General features: G+C 37.7%; 1 protein-coding gene across 1 annotated transcript in view; it reads left to right on the plus strand.

Annotated features, from left to right (window-relative positions):
- The first annotated feature begins 1632 nt into the window (after positions 1 to 1632).
- The window catches only part of CadN (Cadherin-N), an 855435-nt gene continuing 844107 nt past the window's right edge, over positions 1633 to 12960 (plus strand). Inside the window, exon 1 of the mRNA XM_067767104.1 lies at positions 1633 to 2334. The gene's annotated coding sequence lies outside the window, so the exon portion shown is untranslated. The remainder of the gene's footprint in view (positions 2335 to 12960) is intronic.

A 12960-nucleotide genomic window follows, 5' to 3' on the forward strand; every position in this document is an offset into this window, starting at 1 on the left:
AAATAGTTTCATTTAACTTGAAAAAATTTATTTGACCTGAAAATATTTTACTTCATTAATATCATTAACGCCCGGGTTTTTAGTAGTTGGTTAAGCTAAGTTTAAACTACGTTTGCTTAGACTCCATTCAAGCTCCAGTTTAACTAGAGAGCTAATTTCCAGTCACAGTTTAAGGCCGTTTTTCGTTTTTTATCTAGAAAATTTGTAGATGACTTTCTTCAATCACCATCCAACCTTTTAAAATTTTGTAAAACTCACATATCTCGAGTTTATTTCCAACGTGGGGATATTACGTTATTCTATAAAATTTGAGAGATTTTGAGACATATTATATACATATATATTGCAAACGAATGCAAATAACTGATAGGTTAACTTGAGTTTAACCCTGTCAGATCGGCCCGTTAAGTTCAGCTTAAAGTTCATTCAAAGTTGACATGAAAAACTGCATAATAAGTTCAAGCGTAATTGAACTGACTAACTGGATTGAAATTTTACTGAAATCCCGGGCCTAAGAACTAAATGGGCCGACCTAAAAATGTAAAAAATGACGTGCTAAAAACAACTCCTAGAGAATGTGTATAAAAATGGCGCCTAGTTCGCTAATTGGCTTCCGCTTCCTCTACCTGGCGTCACAGTAGCCAATCAAACAACCAGCCAGTTTTATTACTAATTTTAGCTAACATTATGAATTTCAAGATACAAGTAAAATATTATTTACTCGTACCACAGATATGAAAATCGTATCCTTAACAAAGATATGAGTTGCCTAAACACACACATATGTTCATGTTTATGAGATGTCCACTGGCAGCCACCTACCGGTGTATTGACAACGTACATGTTTTGCAGAATGGTGTGAAATCGGAAAGAAAAAGAGCAAATTTTTACGCATTGTTCCTCAAACGTTTATTTTGTTTTTTTTTACCAATGATTTTATTTGTTCTGATAGACATACATACATATGTACGTATGTGTGTATGAACGTTGCTGTACATAAGTATATATAAATGTGCTTTACTATCACTATCTGCAATCTAACATAAAATGCCGAAATTGGAGGAGTTTCTAATAGACAGACAGAGAGAGAGAGAGAGATACAGAGAGATATACAGGGAGAGAATGTAAAAATGGATGCTAGCGAGGGTGTATATTGAAAGTTTGAGTTTTTTCTGAAAGTGACAGTTATGAAGTGCAAGTTTGTAAATAAATGATTATTTTGTTTATTAAATTACGCTCAAATTTACTGTTGCCAGTGCTGCTACCATTTTCCCTCCATCTCCACACACACACACACATTTATAATATAATGACTTCTTTCGTGCCATGTGTTTGTGGTGAAAATGTCAACTTCACTCTAGCAACGGTAAAGCTGCTTCTACTCATAGCTGTGTTGTTGCGGGTGGGTTTTTGTATTGAGTACTATTATATTCCGTTATTTTCAGCTCATGGCGAAAAGAGCGCAGGATTTTTCACGTGAATGCAGCGCATATATATCTCACTCAGCTACAGTCGCTTGCTTGCCTGCTCAAATGTTTCATTGTGTCGATTGCGCTGCTCGTGACAGGACGATTTCGGTTATATAGACGGCAAAACGCACGGTGGTGTATCTTGTAGAGAGAAAAAAAAATTAATACAAATTGTGGGAGTGTGAGGTGTATTGGCAAAAGCTGTATGAAAGAGGTTATTTAAACATATAAAAAAGCACAAATTTTCTAATTAAAAGTTAATTTGTATTAAATCGTGCTAGAAGTAATAAATAAAGTTTGGAAAAAGTTATTTTTAAATGCAAAAAAAGCCTACTTCCAATTGATAATTGAGGCTGAAAATTTTCACTTATAGCCAATTTTCCATTTTTTGTGTGTGTACCTAGTATACGGCGGAAAGAAAACTTCGGTACAACACCAGCGCAAATTTTCTGTGTGTGAGTGTATGTTTTTGTGTGTGCATTGGTGTTTATGCATGTATACAGCTAATATGTTTAAGTATTGGTGCACTGAATAGTTAAGCAGAAAATTTACACATATAAGCATAGAAAAATATAATATTTTAAGCCGAGTTACTTCAAAAGCATACCAAATAATATTTCAATAAAAAAATCTCTCTTTGCAGTGAAATGAAATTTTGAAATTGAAGAAGTGTGCTTGATGTAAGAGCTAAAACAAGTCTAATCAGTGAAAACAAGCATAAATAAGTGCAAACAAATTTTAATTACACAAGGTGAATATAAATACATATAGATATATGCAACCGCACTTCCAGAGCATTTAGAGTTAAAAATCAATAACTAGGATTAGCCGTTACGGCAAAAGGATATAAAAATTGAGCACAAAAGTGAGTATTGAAAAAAATATTAGTAAAATTTATTATTTCAATTCGATGTGTCTATATGTACACGATTTAGAAATTTGTAGTGAAAGAGTCTTGCAGCGTAGTAAAATGCTTTAGTGAAGAAAAGTGAGGAGCGGTGTAAACGACAAAGCATGCGCAAGTGCAATCAGTTGCCACCACCTTTGCGCTTTAATGTGGAAAATGTTTGTTAAATTAAATCTGCTGCCTCTGTTTAAATAATTTTCTTTGCTAATTTATAATTTTTACACATAAATAATCTATTTTACAAACAAAATCGCAGAAAAATTGTATTCAAAACGCTAGCATGCTTTTCCAATGAGTTTAACACACCTTAGACTAATACACATACAACAGCGCGCATACAAATGCACATATTCCACTTACACATACATAAACATATTCATACTAATACACTCAAACATAATTCACCCATATCACTCGTCTGCTTTCATATATGTATGTATGTACGAAGAGGCAGACAGAGGTAGCGTGCAGAGAGCCATACGATATTCAGTGTTGCCTGCTTTTAGGCGCTGAAGCGCTAAATTTACCACTACTACTCAAACTTACTATATAAACTTACTATATAAACTATATAAGCGCTCAATTTTCAACACATGCATACATACATACATTTTGACAAAATCAAACATGCTTTACACTAACAAAGAAGTTTATAGCAAAGTAAGAATCCATCGATTGCTGCTTATCATAAGTAAATTCTTTCGATCTTAACATTGGCAGCACTGGCACTATTTTTATTGCCGCCCCACTGTTTTCAACATGATTACCTAGTCTGGCTAGGTTGTTGTTGTCGTCTTGGCGTCTAAGCTTTTGCTTTTGCTTGTTGTGCAGTGTGGGAAAACAAAAAATGTAGAAATAGGTATAGGAAATCACTTGCATACACTTATTTGACACATGCCTGCGCATAAGATGCTTAATGTGTGTGTGTATATGCGTAGAAATGTAGGTTGTGTTTAGCAGGTGTACTACCAGTTTTCATACCACATATATATGGGGTATTCCATCCCATTTCGACCAATTTTGAACCCGACCCCTTTAGAATTGGCTGAAAGTTTTTCTTCTTTTTCTAGCTTACGAAAGACGTTTTTCACAAGTTTTTCAAATTTTTTCATCCAACTCAAAGAAAGTTATGAATTTTAAGAAGAACACCGTTTTTGTTTTCAAAATGCTATAACTTTTTCAAAAATTGACCGTTTGGGATCATTTTTTTTTTTTAAATATGTTTTTAAATGTACTTTTCGGAAAAAATACAAAAAAATTTTAAAGTTTTTTTTTCAATTAAATAAAAAAAAAAAATAAAATTCTCGGCCCACTTCGGGATTAGTGGGGATGATTGCAGAATTGATTGACGTTTTTTATGAAAAAAAAAAAACAGGGCGAAATTCGAAAAACTGAAATATTGCAAAAAAAAACTGTAAACATTTTTTTGAATTTTTTCCGAAAAGTACATTTAAAAGCAAATTTCAAAAAAAAAGATCCCAAACGGTCAATTTTTGAAAAAGTTATAGCATTTTGAACACAAAAACGGTGTTTTTTAAAAATTCATAACTTTTTTTGAGTTAGATGAAAAAATTTGAAAAACTTCTGAAAAACGTCTTTCGTAAGCTAGAAAAAGAAGAAAAACTTTCTGCCAATTCTAAAGGGGTCTGGTTCAAAATTGGTCGAAATGGGATGGAATACCCCATAGGTATTTCGCGTTTCTTTTTTCTCACATTTCTTTTATACGTCAGTCTTTCTTTCAGAAGTATGGATGTATGTATATATGTACAATACATACATATTTACATAAATACTACACACATATATACTACTTACATATGTGTGTGGTTAGTACTGTCTGGAAATAAGCAACCATTTCAGGTCCAGATAGAATATTCCCTGCCATGATACAAATTTAAGTTAGACCGAGAATTGTTCGTGTCGTTTTCTACCAACGGCGGGGAAGATCGGCTATATGTACATATCTCAAAGTCTACAAGCTCACCAGCTTAATATCATTTCTGCGCAAAACCTTTGAGAGGCTGCTAGATGTGTACATAAAGTCCAACATGGATGAAACACTTTTCCTGAAAACACCAACAACGTACAACTATAAAGAAGATTTCTTTACCATGAGATTTGTGTGAGGCCGCGAAACTAGTGGGCACGCCTTAGGGCGGAGCATTATCACCTCTACTGTGGACCCTGTGATCCACCAGCCGCTCAGATTGTTCGATGAGAGTTTTATTTACCAGGACCTACAATGTTACGAATTACTCGAGGCCTAATTTAGAAGGTGTGAACCCGCAGGAGGAACCTTGTATCATATATCTATGAATTGTCCTAGAAAATAAGTTGTCGTGAAAGCTCAAAATCGAGGAGAGAGTTAGTGGCACCTTATGCATGTAAAAGAATGTTGGTTTGTACATGGGATCTATCGCACTCTATTTCTCTCATTGGATATCTACAGCGGTTGTAAAGCCTATATTGTACTATGAAGTCATTACTTGGTGGACGGCCACTCAAAACAGGGCGTATCTAAAAAAGTTAGAGAAGGTATGTGGCCGTCGTCGTGTGGTGGTAGCGTCCACACCTATGACATCGAAGATGCTAGATTCAAGTCCAGGAAAACGAACACCAAAAACGTCAAATCAAGTTTTTTCAATTAGAAAATGATTTTCTAAGCTGGATCACCTCGCAGATGCGGTTCGGAGTCGATGTCAAACACGTCGATCCCGTCTTTCTAATTTGCAGGCAAAACTAAAAGAAGCACGATGCACACTATCTGATTCTGGATATGCGCTTCATAGGGGCTCTTAGGACCACATAGAGGGAGATGAATATCGCAATGATTCCTTAATGGCGGAATAGGTAATACACGTGTACATCGATTGTTCCATAGTAGTGGAAGAAGTCTGCGTTATATTGCGCTGACTCGCAATAAACCGATCATAAAAGCTGTCTTAACACTGAAGTGTTTTTCAGTCGGAAGTAGTAGCCGCGACCAAAGAAGGAGAAATATTCGAGGAAAGTACCTTAAACTGCAGCCGCTGCAATTTTTTCATCGACCTCCAAGTAGCAATTACGGCAATAATCTCGCATAGCACAACATCTAAAATTGGGTATACAACCTCTGAAAAGAAACGGGATAGAGAGAAGTATGCATTTATATTAGGTTTTAGAGCATATGGGAATAGATGGAAGCTTGTCTCGTGGACGTCCTATTTTGATTGGACGAGATTGAGAAACGGCAAGAGTAGCACATGATCGACCAAGCAGAAAAGGCGTGGACACAAACGCGAGGCTGCAAATTATCGAAGATTATGTGTAAGTCATACTACCTTATAATAACAAAATTACTTCAATTAGACTAATGACGCATATTCTGACTGCACATGTCTTTAAATTAGGCTTGGTTAATGTAGCAGATGTAGAAAGTGCGTTTTGGAGGAGGATAGGATCGAGCACGTTTTGTGCTTGGACTCTGCGCAATTCCAGGCTAAGACGCCAGCTATTGGGAGTGATACACCTCTCAGATCTAGAAGCAGCAAGTGGCATAATTCATAGAAAGACACTTGTATTTGCAGTGAGGACGATATTATTTTATAACAAATTTCCTAGTTGTTGATAAGGGGTTTCAGTTTATGTGAGGTCCTCACAGATCGGCCAGTTCAACTTTACCTAACCTAATATAGTATAGAAGTGTTGCATAGTTAATGATGTCATATATACATTTTAGTACGAGTGTTTCGTATTGTCGTTTGAAAGGGCGAAACTAAAAAAAACCGTTTGCCTGATTTGTAAATTTATCCTAGTATACAAAAATATACACTTCTCAACGCCTCTAAATAATACAATTTAAACAAAGTAAGACGACTCAAAAGTAAGGGAGGGTCAAAGAAATCGCAGCTTTTATAGCATCGACGATATTCTCCAATTTTTTCATCATATTTTATTAATCAAATTTTCCATACAAAAATGTGACTCACTCCAAATTCTTCACCAAAGCTCACGTCTCGTGCGTTCGATACGCCTGAGACTTTGTCTTTTCAAGCATAAAATCAAATCAAACATCAAAGTTCCTATCATTGTACCAGCAAAGCCAAAACCTGTTAAATGATTTGCTATCGCTAATCTGCGCAGATATACATACAAGCTATATTGTACAATATTTCTTTGATATGTTTTTTGCAATCCTATTTTCATCTGCTTATCCACTCATGTTGTGTCGCATACGAAATTCTCGTTGTGAATTTTCCAGCCGTAATTGAATTTTACGCACGTAAATGCGTTAAAATACTACAACGAATTTGTTGATGCTCAATGTACCTATACAATCATTTGTGTCTAACCGCATATCAACTGCAACACAATTGACCACAGCTCCGACAAGATTTGATCTGTGCAGCAGTTGGTCATTTAATTGTTTGATAGTTTTGACCGCCACAAATTGTCTGGTTTTGTTTTGATGTCAATATCTTTAAGTTTACTTCAGTTTAACCATATTGACAAGTTTACCATGAGCTATGACTTATGCCTGATATAAATGTCATATAAGTAGGACAGGAAATTAGAAAGTCATGGCATATTCTTGAATGAACAATAACGGTGACCTGGTATCTGCCATACAGAGTTGTTGGTGCTGTTGTAGCAGTGCTTTTCTCCATCCAATAGGTGCGACCACTCCATAATTTTCATCAACGTCCTCTTACTGGAGTCCGAGGAAATTTGCAATTTCAATAGGGTTGGACCATAAAGAGATACGGTTTCTAGAGGCGTTGGTTACACACTGCAATGGAAAAGATGATTGGTGTCATGTGGGGACACATTAAAAGCAGGAGATACATTGGGTATGTCAGGGTTTATTCTGGATAGGTTGATTTAGAATGACGCGCGTCTCCCTGTGTAGGTTGCTTTCCTGAACTGCGAGTTCGAGGTGTTTGTCTTTGAGCACGGGGTTCATCGGGCAACACCTGGCATAGTAGTCCAAAGCCTTTTTTTGGGATGTTTAAGAGGCCCTTTTCATGCTCTATTTTTTCATAAGGCTGCATTCTTAAGTGCCGAATTTCTTCATAGCGCTTACGTAGATGACTTCTTTAGTACCACTTCAAACAGATGTCTGTTGGGATGTACTGGTTTCTGCGTATTCAGCATTTCATTTCTCTCTTCATTGGGGAGTAATCTCGCCCTATTGTGCAGATGACGATCTGCGGACATAAGAATACATACCGTTGTAGTTCTAGGCGCGGTATTTTGACAGGCCTGCAGTTTTCTCCAGTGTGTAGGTTTATGTTTAAACTTAAATTTCGCACCTCGTGCAAAGCAACATCAAAATTTTAGAGACAAGGTGTTTAGAAGAAAATTTTTCTAAGCGGGGTCGCCCCTCGGCAGTGTTTGGCAAGCGCCCAGTATTTCTGACATGAAAAGCTCTCAGTGAAAGCTCATCTGCCTTGCAGATGCCGTTCGGAGTCGGCATAAAACATGTAGGTCCCGTCCGGCCAATTTGTGGGGAAAATCAAGAGAAGCACGACGCAAAATGGAAGAGAAGCTCGGCCTTAGATCTCTTCGGAGGTTATCGCGCTTTACATTTTTTTTTATTTCACTATTAACTCAAAAATCGTGTTTTTGTGTTATGCCGCCATTTAAGTAAATGAAAAATGATCATATGTATTTAATTAGCGAGCTTTGCTCATATTGCTTTATACAATGGTTTTTGTAATTGACATTAGAGAAAAATTGTAAGTTTTACAAACGGCGATGGTTACTAGGACATGTTTCTGAATTTCACTTCTTCATCAGCTAGCTTTTCGGGAGCTGAGCGTTGAACTCGAGTCTCCAACATTCATATCAGTGCAAGCCTTTTTAGCTGCTACGCCATATGAATGTTCCGTTGTTCGCTGTACAATTGGTCTCTAAGAGTTGCCTTTTTTTGTTTATATTCCTTTTGATCACCATGTAGGCACATACACTCTGTATGTAGTTTATTCCTAATGGTGTGGATATGATTTGTAGGCGTGCTTTTTGAAAGCTTAGTAACAAAAAAGCACGCCTACAAATCATATCCACACCATTAGGAATAAACTACATACAGAGTGTATGTGCCTACATGGTGATCAAAAGGAATATAAACAAAAAAGGCAACTCTTAGAGACCAATTGTACAGCGAACAACGGAACATTCATATGGCGTAGCAGCTAAAAAGGCTTGCACTGATATGAATGTTGGAGACTCGAGTTCAACGCTCAGCTCCCGAAAAGCTAGCTGATGAAGAAGTGAAATTCAGAAACAGGTAAATGAAAAATCTTAGGAAGAACCGAACACTTTTTTTAAGAATCGGGTACCTTTTTCACAGCCGGGTATTATTAAAATCGGATACTTTTTGGGTAGTTTGCAGAGCCGGGTAATTTTCAGAACCGGGTACTTGTGAGAATCAGGGCACTTTCTATAACGGAGTCCGTTTGCAGAACTTGACCCCTTTTCGAATGTGGTATCTTTAGATCTGGCAACTTTTTCAGAATCTGGTAGTTTTTCGAAATCGGGTATTTTTTGAACTGGGTTTTCAGAGAGGGATCCGGGTACTTTTTAACAACAGGTAACTTTCTCGGATTCGGGTACGTTTTCGGATTCGTGGACATTTTTTCGGATCCGCGTACTTGTTAAGAGCCGTCTATTTTTTCGGATTCGAGTACTTTTAAGGAATCGATTACTTTTTTAAGCCGCGTACTTTCTCAGAATCTGGTAGATTTTCGAAATCGGGTATTTTTTGAACAGGGTTTTCAGAGAAGGATCTGAGTACTTTTTAACAACAGGTTACTTTATCGGATTCGGGATCTTCTTCGGATCCGGGTACTTTTTTAAGAGCAGGCTATTATTTCGGAATCGGGGTCCATTGAGGAATCAATGAATTTTTAAAACCGAGTACTTTCTTAGGACCTGGCAGTCTTTCAAGCCTAGGTACTGTTAAAGAACCAAGTATTTTTACGCAACCGTGTTCTTTTACAGATTCGGGTACTTTTTTTTAAATATTCTTTTTTACAACAGAAAACGAACGCATTTAAAGTGGTGCGATATAATAATAGTAATAATAATTAAAGTGTGCTTAAAACTCTTTTCTTCGACAGCCGGGTAGGTACCAAATCCGCCAAAGGGCTGTCCATGTCCGTAACAGATTACTGGAAAGTGTTTACTAGTTAAAATAACTATATTTCGAGTCATATATGAGGAGTCTGTGATTTATAGTTCATCGAGAAAGGACTTAACTTTTTGGAATTAACGACTTTGAGCCGTTTTCACCATCTTTAATTAGTCACTTTTTCTTATGTTGTCGAAATTATCGTTTTCTTCAAGCTAACTGAAGCATCGACTGCGAGTTGAGTGCACGGAAAAAGTGTAAATAAAAGTCAACTGTTTTGCTCGTTTTGTTGTATTCACAATAGATTGTTGCAATTTTTACTATAAAATATTCATATTCCGTTGGGGAAAACGATAGTTGGAAATGAAGTTATCTGAAACACTGCACTGTTAAATTATAACTTAACTATAAAAATAAATCTAAGGCGCGATAAGCTCCGAAGAGATGTTAGGCCGAGTTTCTCTTAAAATTTGCGTCGTGCTACTTTTAAATTTTCCTACAAATTGGCACCTACTTGTGTTATGCCGACTCCGAAAGGCATCTGCAAGGCAGATGAGTTTTCACTTAGAACGGCCGCCAAATTATAACTTAACAAGTGATTGTAAAAGGGCCCTAAATCCGAAATAGCATTCGTTGGTAATGGTCATTCTCCCTTGAAACAATAGTGTGATTGAAATCTTCGCACGGTTAACGCTTATTCGTTAATTGGTTAAGTAGATCACAGTTTCGAACGAATATCTATCAACAGTAAGAACTAGTTCTACGCTTTGTCCTCATACACTGCAAGATCCACTTTATTCGCATTGTTATCTGCTCCAACATACTAAAGACTTGTAAATGCTATCTATGTATCTAACTCAACGTCACATACGTCACTGCATTCGTAACACCTAAATTACTACTCGATATCTATACGCTTTCCACAAATCTTTTGCCGTTTTATTCCCAGCACATCCATACATACATAAGTATTCGATATCGCAGTACGAATTCAGTTATCTTCCGGTGTATAAGCGTGTGTATTCCGCAACTTCCTGATTAGTACAAGCAACCGCTATATTGTCTCGCAAGTCAACTTTGTCACATGATATGATGCAAAACCAATTTTTTTTCTCATTTCCAAACAATGTTAATCCGCCGTAAAAAGAGTGAGAAAAAAATGCAAGCTAATATAAAACAAGAAAAAAAAAGTACAACAACAAAAAACACTACAACGTTGCAGCAGCGTGTTGCTAATACCGTGACAAATAAATAGTTGTATTGGTAATAATAACAGTAAAAAGGGCAACGAAACAAGTGAACTCGCAATGAGATTACCAACCCGCAGTTCACCTTATACCATCTCCACCACCACCCATTCGCCCTAAAAAGTGCCGAACAAGCAAAAACAATGAATGAGTGATGATGCACAATAGGGTTTCATTGTGCAACATACAAAACGTTGACGGCGGCTACAATGAGACTATGAAAGAGAAGTGCACACAAGAGCAACCATGTGCGGACCATAGTGTGTAGAAATATGAGAATGATGTGACAGCTTTTGTGCATATGGCACCACTGCAGCATTGGCAAATGCAAACCAAAATTCAATGCGGGCTATTTGCAGATATGCATGCCTACATGAATACATACATATGTAGATGCTCGTATGTTGCACAAATATGCATTGCATTGTTGCTGCCGGGCTGTCTGTCCTAATATCCAGACTGAAGTGTGCACCCGCAAAAAAAGTGTAAGCTAATTCCAATATCAAAAGGGCACGACAAACGCACACACAAATGAGAGTTTTCTTAAAAAGCACGCAATGCTTTGTGTTGCTGAGGCTGAGTCAAACCAAGTCGCAATGTGGCCTATTGAAGAACTCATTCACATTTTGTAACTAAAGAAATCGATTGAACAGAGTTAATGCTCTGCTTCTTCTTGTTGCAGTTGACTTTGTTGTGCTTTTACGCTAAAACGGGAATACAAAATGCAACAATAATGAATATTTAAGATCTGCCGGTGCCGAATGAGATATCTACTGCGTAAATCAATTATTTGTTTCTGATAGGAAGGTTAGGTTAGGTTGAACTGGCCGAAAGCAAGAAGTTTGTTTAACGACCATCCTATCAAAATCCAGGACACATGCTATTAAACAACTCCGTCCTCTTGGCAAGCATAGAAGCTTTCTAGAACCATTTTCTGCCTCTTGCTGTTTCTAGATCTGATAGCTGTATCTCTCCTAATAGATGCAGACTTGGCCTCGCAAGCGCAGGACACGAGCACAAAACGTGATCTATCATTTCCCCTTCCAACCTGCACTTTCTACATCTGCTATTAATGACCAAGCCGAATTTTTAGGCATGTGACGCAAGGAGGCAGTGTCCAGTCAGAATACCCATAATTACTCTACAGTCCTTTATTTTTAATGATAGGAGTAACTGTGTTTGTCTAAGGTTGTAAGGCAATTGATCGTCGACACCTTACAGCCCAGCGTATCTTCTCTCAATCGGAGCACATGAGATTTGCTATTTAGGTCTTGAAACACTCTAAACCAGCGAAGAAGTTCGCCCTTTGTAACATGCAAAACTGTTGGTTCGATTGGTAAACGAGCTTCTGGTGGAGCAAGATGTCAGTAGTTGCCGAGCGGACAAGACACTGTATTGTAGACTGGGGAAACCCCTAAGACATAAGGGCACAATGACAACATCTGAATCCTCTCGCCAAGTATCGTTTACTGGTCTTAAAAGATGGCAATTAAGACGATGTAAATCTGTGGAGGGCCGGTCTGATACAACGAAGTGGGCACGGCGAGTATTAACAAACTCTTGGTATTCGTTCAGCGAACAGCGGTAGTTGGAATAGGTGCATTGTTATCCTTGGTACTTCTTTTGCTGAGTATCAGATAATCTTTACCTGTGCCACAGCACAATTTCCCAGCTGCGTGTACAACATATCCTCCGTCTGCTTATATATTTAGAGAAAGAATTGCTTACCCAAAGGCCGAGATACAGTAATTACTCTTCAAACCTGTGTCGATATATTGCGATTCTGACACTATAGAAGTCGGAAGATACGCTGCGTAACCATACTTTCCGCCACCTCAAACCGCGCTCTTGTGCCTTAACTTTGGAGGTATGTCCTCTAGATACCGCAAGGTCGCAATGTTGTTGTACGCTATCTTCTTTACACCATTGTACCAACCCAATCAATGGTTGAAAAAGGCTTACTTGGCTCCTGCCATATCATCTTAAGCATTAAATAATAAGACCTCTTTCTGCAGGTCTGCATTCTTCAGTAGTCATTTGTCCGCAAGGATAGCCACGGTCTACTCGAGCCGCCGTAAGTGACTGCTTTGCCACACACCCATCCTGTCGGAAGCAGCCGGAGTCTTAACTTTGTGTCCCTTTGGCAACTCCGGGAAAGCCGGAGTCTTAGGCTAACCTATCTTTAGCTTATCTCCTACTGCCACATCCGTAGTTGGCACATCGCTA

This window comes from Eurosta solidaginis, chromosome 2 (genome assembly GCF_040869045.1).
Source record: "Eurosta solidaginis isolate ZX-2024a chromosome 2, ASM4086904v1, whole genome shotgun sequence".
NCBI lineage: Eukaryota > Metazoa > Arthropoda > Insecta > Diptera > Tephritidae > Eurosta > Eurosta solidaginis.